Source organism: Octodon degus, unplaced genomic scaffold (genome assembly GCF_000260255.1).
Source record: "Octodon degus isolate 3935 unplaced genomic scaffold, OctDeg1.0 scaffold00070, whole genome shotgun sequence".
NCBI classification, from domain to species: Eukaryota; Metazoa; Chordata; class Mammalia; order Rodentia; family Octodontidae; genus Octodon; species Octodon degus.
The window spans coordinates 415,944-425,974 of NW_004524646.1; the positions used below are offsets into that span (position 1 = coordinate 415,944).

Consider the following 10,031-nt stretch of genomic DNA (forward strand, 5'->3'; position numbering starts at 1 on the left):
GCGGGCGGGAGGGCGGGCGGGCGGATCCGGGGAGCGGCGCGGCCGTGACCTCAGAGAGTTGGAATGCGGGCGGCGGGGCGCGGGGGAGGCGCGGACAGCTGCGCCCGACCGCCGGGGAGGGGGCGCGCCGCGGCTTTTTTTAATCTTGTGACCACTTATTTTAAGAGTTTCCAAATAAAGCAGGGCTTTTAATAAAAATGAGGGGAGGGGGCTCTTAGCTCCGGGCCGGGGGAAGGGTTGTGTTCCTGCCCGGGGATTAGGTGGTGAGTGTAGAACGCTGCGCAGCGGAGTCCATGCCCGCACGTTTCTTCACCGCGATTCGGATGCTGCGCTCTTCGTGTGGGGCTCGCTCCACAGGATGAAGGGGATTCGTGCAACTGACCCCTGGTCAGCCCCGGTGGGGAAGGACCCCTCCCACGAGGTAGTTGGAAAGCCTCACGTAACCGGTGATCGACCCCAAAGTGTGGTACGCGAATGCAGCACAGACTAGAGCTGTCAGGGTGCTGCTCAGCTGGTTGTTTCAAATGCTGCAACACTCACTAGCTGGGTTGGGTAACTTTGTACAAATTGTTTAGCCCCTTTGTACGCGTTTTCTGTACAATGAGAAACAGTAACTAGCCAGTTAACTAGGGTAAAGTCCTAGAATGACTTCACTTAATTCTAGGCCCTGTAGTAATTCTCCCCATTATGTTGTTCTGGGTGTTTTTGGTTTGCTTTGCTTTTTATTCAACTACATTATTGCAACACATAAAGTGAAGAAAACCTCATGACCCTACCACCATTACTAAGGTAATGATTGATCTCTACTTGTCAGGTAGTTTGAGCAATTGGAGCAGAGTATTTATGCAAACTTTAATTTCAGTGATTTTGTTTCAATGCCATTGATTCTGGGAAAGCTTGTCAGTGTTTCGTTTAAATCTCACTTTCCACAACAGTTATCAAACGTTTATTGAGTACTTATTGGGCGTGAGACACAATCCTTGTGCACAAGGACTTGTGGGGTGTGTGATAAACATGTTGTATGCAGAGCAAGGCATGAGTTGGGCCACTGTTGGGCGCCTGGGTCTTACAGGAGAAAAGGCCCAGCAAGATCCACCTTGGATTGTGTAGTTGGCTGCAAAACTACATGTATCGCTTATGGGAAAAAATAGGTCGATTCTTTTTATAATGGATCTTTCAGTGGCCCCACGAGGGCCTCAGTTTGTATATAAGGAAAGAAAACAAGACCTGAAAATGAGTCACTGTTCTGGTCTACTGGCTAGAAATACTGGAATCATGTATGACAGGTCTGCCTGGGTCAGATCCAGTTGTCACCCTGATTTGTTATGTCCTTTGAAATATCTCAGGAACTCCTTTATCTGTTCCCCAGGTGCATGGTAATCCAAACCATTAACATTGTGCATCCTGACTACTGGGGGGGCGGGGCTTTTGCAGCTGGTTCTTTGGCACTCTTTTCCCTATTACTGCTGGCTCCCCTCTTTCTTGGGTTCATCACTGTCCGTAGTGGACTCCCAGGGTCAGGCTTAACTGCCCTACCCTTAGGGGCTTTCTGAGGTGGCCCTTCTCTCCCCACTCCTGGTAGCTCCCTACCCCATCAAGCAGTTTTCCCTGGCCAGCTCTGCCTCCCACACCCCTTCCCTTGTTCTGAGCCTTCCCCTTCCCTCTGGAGACTTTGCTCCTGAGACAACTTCCTAGCCACCCCATTCCACAGTGATCTCCACACTTGGCAGGAACTTTAAAAATTGTTTCATGGAGGCTTCTTTTATATCTCCTAGAATTCCTAGGACGGTACTGGGCAGAGAGTCGGCACTAAATAAAAACTTGTTAATTGAATTGGGAAGAAAATAAAAGAATTTTAAAAATAGAAAATGATCATAAAACCCAAGTGATGTTAGACAACTGAGTTGAACTTCCTCCCTCGCAGTCCACAGATACCATTTACTGACCGAGTACTTAAGCCCTGTTTTCCTTCGGTCATGTTAATTTGGTAGTAGCGTTCCCATGGCAAGGCATGAAAACAACCCCTTCAAAGAGTTAGACACAAAATTATTATTGGCTTATGTTTTCTATGTATGGGAGTGAGGTAATTTATATGATTCAACCCCAAGAAGTACAAAGGGGTATGAAGGAAAATTCTCCTTAGTGCCTTCCTTGCTAGACACGTAGTTCTGGGAATAGCCTTAACTCCTTCCTGCGTATCTTTACAGAGATTATATATAGACATTTATATATAACCATTTATGTACTATGTCTTTTGTTATCTGGAAAGTATTTTGTACATATCTTTACACTGGAAGGCGATTCTATAGCATACAATAAAATTAAATGTCTACGCATAAAATGACAAGAAAGATATTACAGTTTTGATAGTGTATTATTAACTAGTATTTTTTTTAAAAAAACACTTGGTATCTTGCTGAATATCCACGATGACCCACTATATAAGTCACCGTCCTGTGCAAGAATCTAAAGGTCATTCCTCACTACCACCACCACAGGGACAGTGTGAGGCTAGAACTAGAAAAGTATAATCTTCAGTCTTGGAATCTTCTTTTTGAGGTCTTCCTACCACACTGAATAGTGTATCAGGTGTATCACCTTTGCAGTTGCAAAGGAGAATTTTGTGTATAGATTTCCCTAGACCACAAGGAAGTGATGTCATTTTTGTTCAGATGGAGAGGAAAATGGAGAAACCTGTCAGTCTCCATAGCAAAAGTGTTTGCTGTAACTGTAATGCCCAACACTGAGGGATTTTGCTCTAAGGGTAGAGATGGTGTATGATAGTCACAGTTGCGGAACACCTACCCATTTGTCCTACATGTATTGGAAGGCAAGTGCTGCAATGAGAAAGATAAGTAAGGTGCATCCTTGTTGTTTGCATCTAGATATCCCCCAAATCCTCATGTGTTCAGAGGTCCAAACTTTGGAAGGTGATTGGATCATGGGGGAGGTATAGCTGACTTGTTACCTGATGGGGGTCTGGTCAGAAGCAGCATGTCACTGTGCATGGCCCAGAAGATTACATGTCCCTTCCAGTCTTCTTACTCGATTTTCTACTTCCTGTCTGCCGTGCTATGTGCACCTATCTTCTGTTATGACCCTCTGTTATGCTTCCTGCCTTGGAGCCAGACAACAGTGGTCTGAATTGTGAGCTAAACTTAGCATTTTAGTTGCAGGTGCTGGGTATTTTGTCCCAGTGATGAGAAAAGTGACTAAAGCAGAATTTGCTACTGAGTGAGGTTGTTGCCATGACACTACCTGACCATGTGGCCTTTGGAACTGCTTCATGGAAGAGTTTGGAAAAGTTTAGAGATGCCAGCTGGAAAAGCAGCCCTAAAGTGCTGTAAATTGAGCATGGTGGGGGACTCTGGTCAGAGTTCAATTGGAAATAAGTACTCCGTGGGCAATTGGACGAAAAACCATGTGTGTTACTCTGTGGCTGAAAAATTGTCTACACTTTGCTCATGTTGTAAGACTTTGCAGGAGACAGAGACAAAGGAAGGTGAATAATTAATCTGGCAGAGGAAATTTCAAGACTGACCAATATTTAGGCTGTGGCATGGTACTACTGGGGACTTCGAGTCAGGTCTACATTGAGAATCACAAGAAAATGGCACAGATGAGTGAAGTTTTCATTTCACCAGAAAGGAAAATTCTGTAAAGTTGCGACCTTAGGAGCAGAGAAAAACTTGGTTACTAAAAAGACTTGTATAAAAGATAAGACAAGTACTTTCATTGAAAAAATAAAAAGGATACCTTGGGGGCATATAAAGCACTGGCCAGGATCCATCCTTCACAAGCTTAATATTACAAAGGTAAAAGACTACTTTGAAAGGAGCGCCCCAGGGCACAGTGCTCCAGAATGGACTCCTAGGAAATTGGTTCCCTAGGATGTGGATCACAGTGTTCAGCCAACCAGGAACTCAGAGGCCTGTGCAGCCATGACTCAGGAGGGTCTGGCTATTGCTGGTGCAGACAGCAGACCTTGGTGTCATCCACATGGAGCTAGTTGTACAGGCATGCAGCATGCAAGAGTTGTGGGGTCAGGAAGTCTTCCCCCCAGATTTCAGAAGATGTCCATCCAAAAGCCTTCTGTGCTCAGAGGTCTCCTGCTTTGGCAGGTGGTTGGATTGTGGGGCATTATAGCTGACTTGCTGTTAAGAGGTGAAATCTGATCAGAAGAGGCAGGGCAGTGTGGGTGGGACCTAGAAGGTTCTATCTCCCTTCCTAGCTCCTTCCTTGACTCTTTTTCCTGTCCCCCATATGTGAGCAGCTGTCCTTGACACGACCTGGTGCTGTGTTGTCTTGCCTTGGAGCCAACTGACTATGGACATAAAACATGAACCAAAATAAATGCCTCCTCCTTTTACTTTCAAGCATAAGAAATCTTGTCTGAGTGATGAGAAACATGACTAAGACAGTCCCTGTTCTCAAGAACTCACTACATGAAGAAGTTAAGGTATAATTCCCATAGGCAAGGAGGAAACCTATGTGGGTGTTTATGGTCTAAGTGGATTGGTAATGCCTGGTTAATTGCTTCTTGAGTCTGAAAGGATGAATAAAAGTTCACTAAACACTTAAAAAAAAAATTAAAGCTGGAAGCAACTTCCCTCAAATACATGAGTATATGCATGTGCACACACGCACACACACGCATACACGCACACGCACACACACACACTTGCAAAGGATGTGTGAAATCCAGCTGAAATTTTACCCTGAGAGGAGGCTGGAGATGCCAGGGAAGCCATGTTAGAGGACATACAGCTCTGTGAGTGGGGTTAGCAACTAGCCTTTCCTCAACTTCAAAGGCAATATTTTTTGTCATTTTCTCTGTTTAGAAGATAACTCAAGAGCCCTTTGAGATGGCACAGTGGTTTTCTGAGATCTAATCTTCATATCCTATACAGGAAATCATGTCACTTTGGCATGGTCCAGTTTAGGTTCTTTTTTAAATCCAATAAATGCAGGTACCCCAAGCCAGATGGTGGTACACACCTGAAATCCCCACACCATGGGCTGAGATGTACTTCAGTGGTAGAGTGGCCCTGTGTTGTCTCTCTGGCATCACCAAAAAGAAAATCTACCCCCTTCGGCAGATGTCTCTTATGGGGTTATTCTGACCCCTTTCCTGCAGATGTGATTTGGTGTGTGACACTCCACCTTCCCAGAGAGCACCGAAAATAGCCTCAAGCTCCCCTCAAGCAGCCAGCCTCATGCAGCTGCCCCTCTGTCATCCAGACCCTGAATGTTCTGGCAGCTGTCTGTGATTCTAAGACAGCCTGCAAGATTCATCCATAACTGCAAACTTATTGGCCTAAAAGTTACACTTTTTTTCATCTTTTCAGTGCTGTAGATCAAACCAAGATCCTTACATGTGCTAGTCACTGAACTACACTGAACTTTTAACTTTCTTGAATATATTTACATAAATGTTCCTATTTTGAATACATGTCCATGAAAATATTTTCCTCCTTTTTTCTTCCTTAATAAGGTATCTTTTCAATATTATCTAAATGGTAGTCCATTGATGTAGGTCTCTGAGAGAGCATAACATGCTCCGTGGTTTAACAAATCCTGGATTCAGTACCCAACACCAAAACAAAACAAAATTCTAAATATTGACCACTAATATTTTTGACCACTAGTTCTGTAACCTAACACCAAAACAAAACAAAATTCTAAATATTGACCACTAATATTTTTGACCACTAGTTTTGTAATGGTACAGTTATTGCGCAAATGTATTTATGGTTCTTAGGAAATGACAGGTAACAGAAATGGCTCACCTGTCTTTAGGATTGTGAATGTCATCGAAGCAGAGACTCGGTCCTGTTCCTTTGTGCTCTGGCTGGATGCACAGTATCTGCTCAGGTTGGGCATTTAATTTTTAATTAAACATAATGCAGCTATGAGCCAGGTGCTGTTTGGAATGCTTCACAGATATCAACTTACGTCATCCTCATAAAAAACATCTGCAGGAGAAACCAGTATCGTATCTGTACCGCAGATAAAGAAATTGAAGCCCAGAGAGAAGAAGAACTGGCCTGAGGCCTCAGAGAGCATGGCTGAGCCACCCTCCAAGCCCAGACAGTCTGGCTCCAGGGGCCCTGTTCTCACTTGATGCACGCTGCTGCTCATCAGTGTTGAATGAGCGTGTGATCCCTGCGTGTATCTGTGAGGAATGCTGTGTTAGGGCTTCATTTCTTTTACCCTACAAATATTTAGGAAGTGCTTACGGCCGGGTGTGGCGCGATGCATCTGCTGTCTGAGCACTCAGCAGGCTGAGCCACGAGGGCAGAAAGTTGAGGACCAGCCTGGGATACACAGCAAGACCCTGTATCAAAAACAAAACAAATTTTAAATGCGTGTGCTGTTTAGTAGTCTTGAAACTTGAGGGCAGGGACCGGGAAGGTAGCTCAGTAGAATAAGCGCTTGCCTGGCACTTATTCAGTCCTCTGAGTTCAATCCCTGGTACCACAAAAAAACAAACAAACAAACAAAAAAAAAAAACCCAAAACCTAAAAAAAGACATTTGGGGGCAGTGGCAGTCCTGAAACCTCATATTTTCATATTTGTTAGGCAAGCACTCTACCAGCTGAGTTATCTCTCCAGCCTTTTTTAGTTTGTGTGTGTGTGTATGTGTATATTTTAGGGTTTTTGTTTTTGTTTTTTATGTATTTGGTACAGGGCCTCAGTACACAGCTCAGACTCATAGAGATCCTCCTGTTTTCAGCCTCTCCAGTGCTGGGATTATAGATGTGCGCCACCACGCTGGGTCTCAGTGGCTGGCTCAGGGAGGCTGGGGGTGGAGTTGGCACAGCATGTGGTGCTGGGGATCAAACCCTGGTCCCTGCATTTGCCTCCACAGGCACTTAGTCCACTGAGCTATCTGACGGACTCTCTGTATTTTAGGTTTTTGAGACAAGGTCTACGTGTGTAGTCCAGGCTGATCTTGAACTCACTGTATAGTCCAGCCTGGCCTTGCATTAGTGCCGCTCCTGCCGCCTCAGCCTCCCCAGTGCTGGGATTGCAGCCATGTGCCTGGCATAGTTTTTAGTTATACTAAGTGTCGCTAATTCATTAAGTTGCTGGTGCTGGGCTCGAATGTGAAACCTTTTTTCTCTCAGCCTCCTACAGTACTGGCACTGCAGGTGTGCACCACCATGCATACTTTTAACTTTTATCTTGAAACAAGGTCTGACAAAATTGCCCTGACTGGCTTCCAACTCAAAATTCTAGCCTCCCTCAACCTTTTGATACTGGAAGACATTTTAGAAAATATATCAGACCTACTGAGCGATAGTAATTTTGCTAAGGAAGACAAACATCAAGTGCACACACAAATTGAAACTGTTATTACAGAATGGGTAGTTCCCATACAGACATGATAGGAATCCCAAAGGAAAGATCAGATGGACTTATGAAAGGGCCAGTGGCCGACAGAGCCTGGCGGCCGTATGATTCTTTCTATGTGTGTGTGGTTTTGCATTAAGGTACACCCTGTGTCCCTTGTTTTTTGTGTTTGTTTTTTTTTTTTCTCCAAATGCCTTTAGGGCAGGTTTGGCTGGCTTGAGTTGTGGGGATCGAACCACAGCAACCTGAGGCTGATTGCTTTGTTGAAGCAGCCACTTAGAGAACTGAACTAAGGGGCAGGCGCCCTCTTGTTTATTTTTTATTTTTGGAATTGTCTCACTAAATTGCCTGGGCTGGGCTCAAGCTTGTCTCAGCCTCCCAGAGTGTTGGGATTACATATATTAACTCCATCCCTGATGGGCACCGTAATACCTTCTGTTGTTGACTTCTTTCTTTCTTTTTTTTTTTTTTTCAAATCATTATGATTTTATTTAGAAATTTGCAGAGCTGAAGGAGGGATCTGGTCTTTTGTTAAAAGAAAGAAATTTTCACACCATATATTTAGCCACTTTAGCTTCTGAGTAACAGCAAAGGCAGCTTCTCTCTGCGACCCTCCCTCTGTGCCAGGCGTCCTGCAGCATGGCGGCACACTCACTGCTCACGCGCGGCGAGCCCTCCAGCCCCGCGTGCCCGGCTCCCCTCCAGTGCACGCGACGGGTCATTTGCACTGCCCTGCACAGGTCTGCCTGAAAATCCTTAATTTTTAAGTTGGAAAAAAAATAAAAAGATCCCTTAAGTCACTGCCCACAACAAACCCAGTTGCCTGTTAATTCTTGGCAATGACAAGTATAAATACTTGAAAGTTATAAGATGTTCCACATTTCATGGAACAATGCAAATGTTAAAAAATTAGGTGAAGCAACATTTTAATTTTTTAAAATGTTACTTAATAAATTAGCAAGACAAAATATGCAGCCTAGTTTTGCAGTTGGTACTATAAACCTACGACAGATACACCAATGGCCAAAAACATAGAAAAAGGAAGCCAAACATATAAGCCAAACGCCTGTGGGAATGCTGTGTTTTAAATTTTGTTAACTGAAGTCAACCTGAAGGAAAAAAGGTCTACAAACCAACACTCAATTTTAAATGATGAGGTAGATTTTTTTCCCCTATACACTAAAATGAAGATAACAGAATACACTCAACTTCTAAATCTTCTTTTAAAAATAGCTCAAGCTGCAGTCACTTTCACAAGCACAGTGATGGACCACGAGGAGCGCGCTCACACCCCGACAAGTTCGGCGCTGGAGGTGGCGCTTGCAGGCTCAATAATCAGTCTTGGGTCAATCAGATCTCTCCAGAAAATGGTGATCTTCTTCTCCTGCATCACAGCGTATTCTACCACCTCAGTTCCATTTTCGTTGTGATAAACCAAGTCAAACTTCCCAGGTTCCTTCACAGCAGGTAAGGATGACAGGATTTCTATATCTATTTGCTGGGTCTCTGGATTGTGGCTTAATAGTTTTCCTTCCTTATAGTCAGAGACATCAGGAGAATAATCAGATGTTAGTTCCAAAAGCTTAAATGCAATCTTTTCTCCGACTTGTGGGGCAGCTGCCAACAGCGGCAACAGACTGTAATCCTTCTTGGGTAGCTCTACTGGATTCTGGATGATAGTGGACGTGTTTGTTACGGTCTCCTGGAGTTGCTGCTGCTTTTGATACTCAGAGTTTTTATTTAAGGCACAGGCCAGAGCTTGGCCTCGTCCTCGCCCTCGCCCCCCTCCAAGAAAGCAGGTCCTCTCCTCGCCCCCATCCTCTTCCAAAGCTGGGCAGAGGGCCAGGCTGTCTGTCATGGCTGGGGTCCGAAGACTTCCAGCCCAGGGCAGCCGGCGTGTTGGGAGCGGACCCCAGCACCAGGCCTGCCCTTCCTGCCAGCTGGCCCGCTGTCCTGCAGAAGTTGCCCCCGCGCCCCGAGGCTTGCTTGGGGGCCACGCGGCGCTCCTCCTCCAACTCCGAACTGGAGTCCGAACTAGATGGTGAGGAGGCCCTGGTGGTCTTGCCCTTGCCGGGGCCGAGGTTTAAGGTGGCTTTCGTATACAATTTGTTGGCAACTGCAAGTTTCGTAGCGGGCCCTTCCTTTGGTAGCTGGGCGGCCGGCTTCTCGGAGGAATTCCGCGCCTCCGCAGTGGCTCCGCTGAGCGCCTCACTGCCCGATCCCTTCGAGGACTCAGACTCCGAGGAGGAGCTGTCCTTGGGCCCTGAGCCCCCGCCTTTCCTCCTGGCTTTGCCTGCGCTGTTGCCAGAGCCTTTGGGGGGACTACAGTTGGGAGTGCTCCGCTCTTTTACTGCCTGTGTTTTCAGAGGCCTGCGGTTCTTGGACTGCTTCTTACACTCGCGCTTGTCCTTCTTCTTCGGTGACTTCCCTCTGGTCTCTCTGTCGTCAATGTCCACCGCGTCACAGGTGGCCTTGTTCTTCCGCTTGCTTTTTTTCCTCACAGGCTGATCCAGGACAGCCTTCGGGTGCAGCTCCGACTCCTTGTCGTTTCTGCTGCTGTTCTCCTGCCTCTTCCAGTGCTTCTTGGACAGTATGTACCCTAGCTCGGTTTCTTCATCCTCCTCTACCTTAGAAGGCCTCTTCTTGGCTTTCACAGGGGATAAATGAGCGTCGCC

At 45.8% G+C, this 10,031-nt stretch overlaps 1 pseudogene; it reads right to left on the bottom strand.

Annotated features, from left to right (window-relative positions):
- Nucleotides 1–7,825: 7,825 nt before the first annotated feature.
- LOC101588500 lies at nucleotides 7,826–10,031 on the bottom strand (annotated as a pseudogene).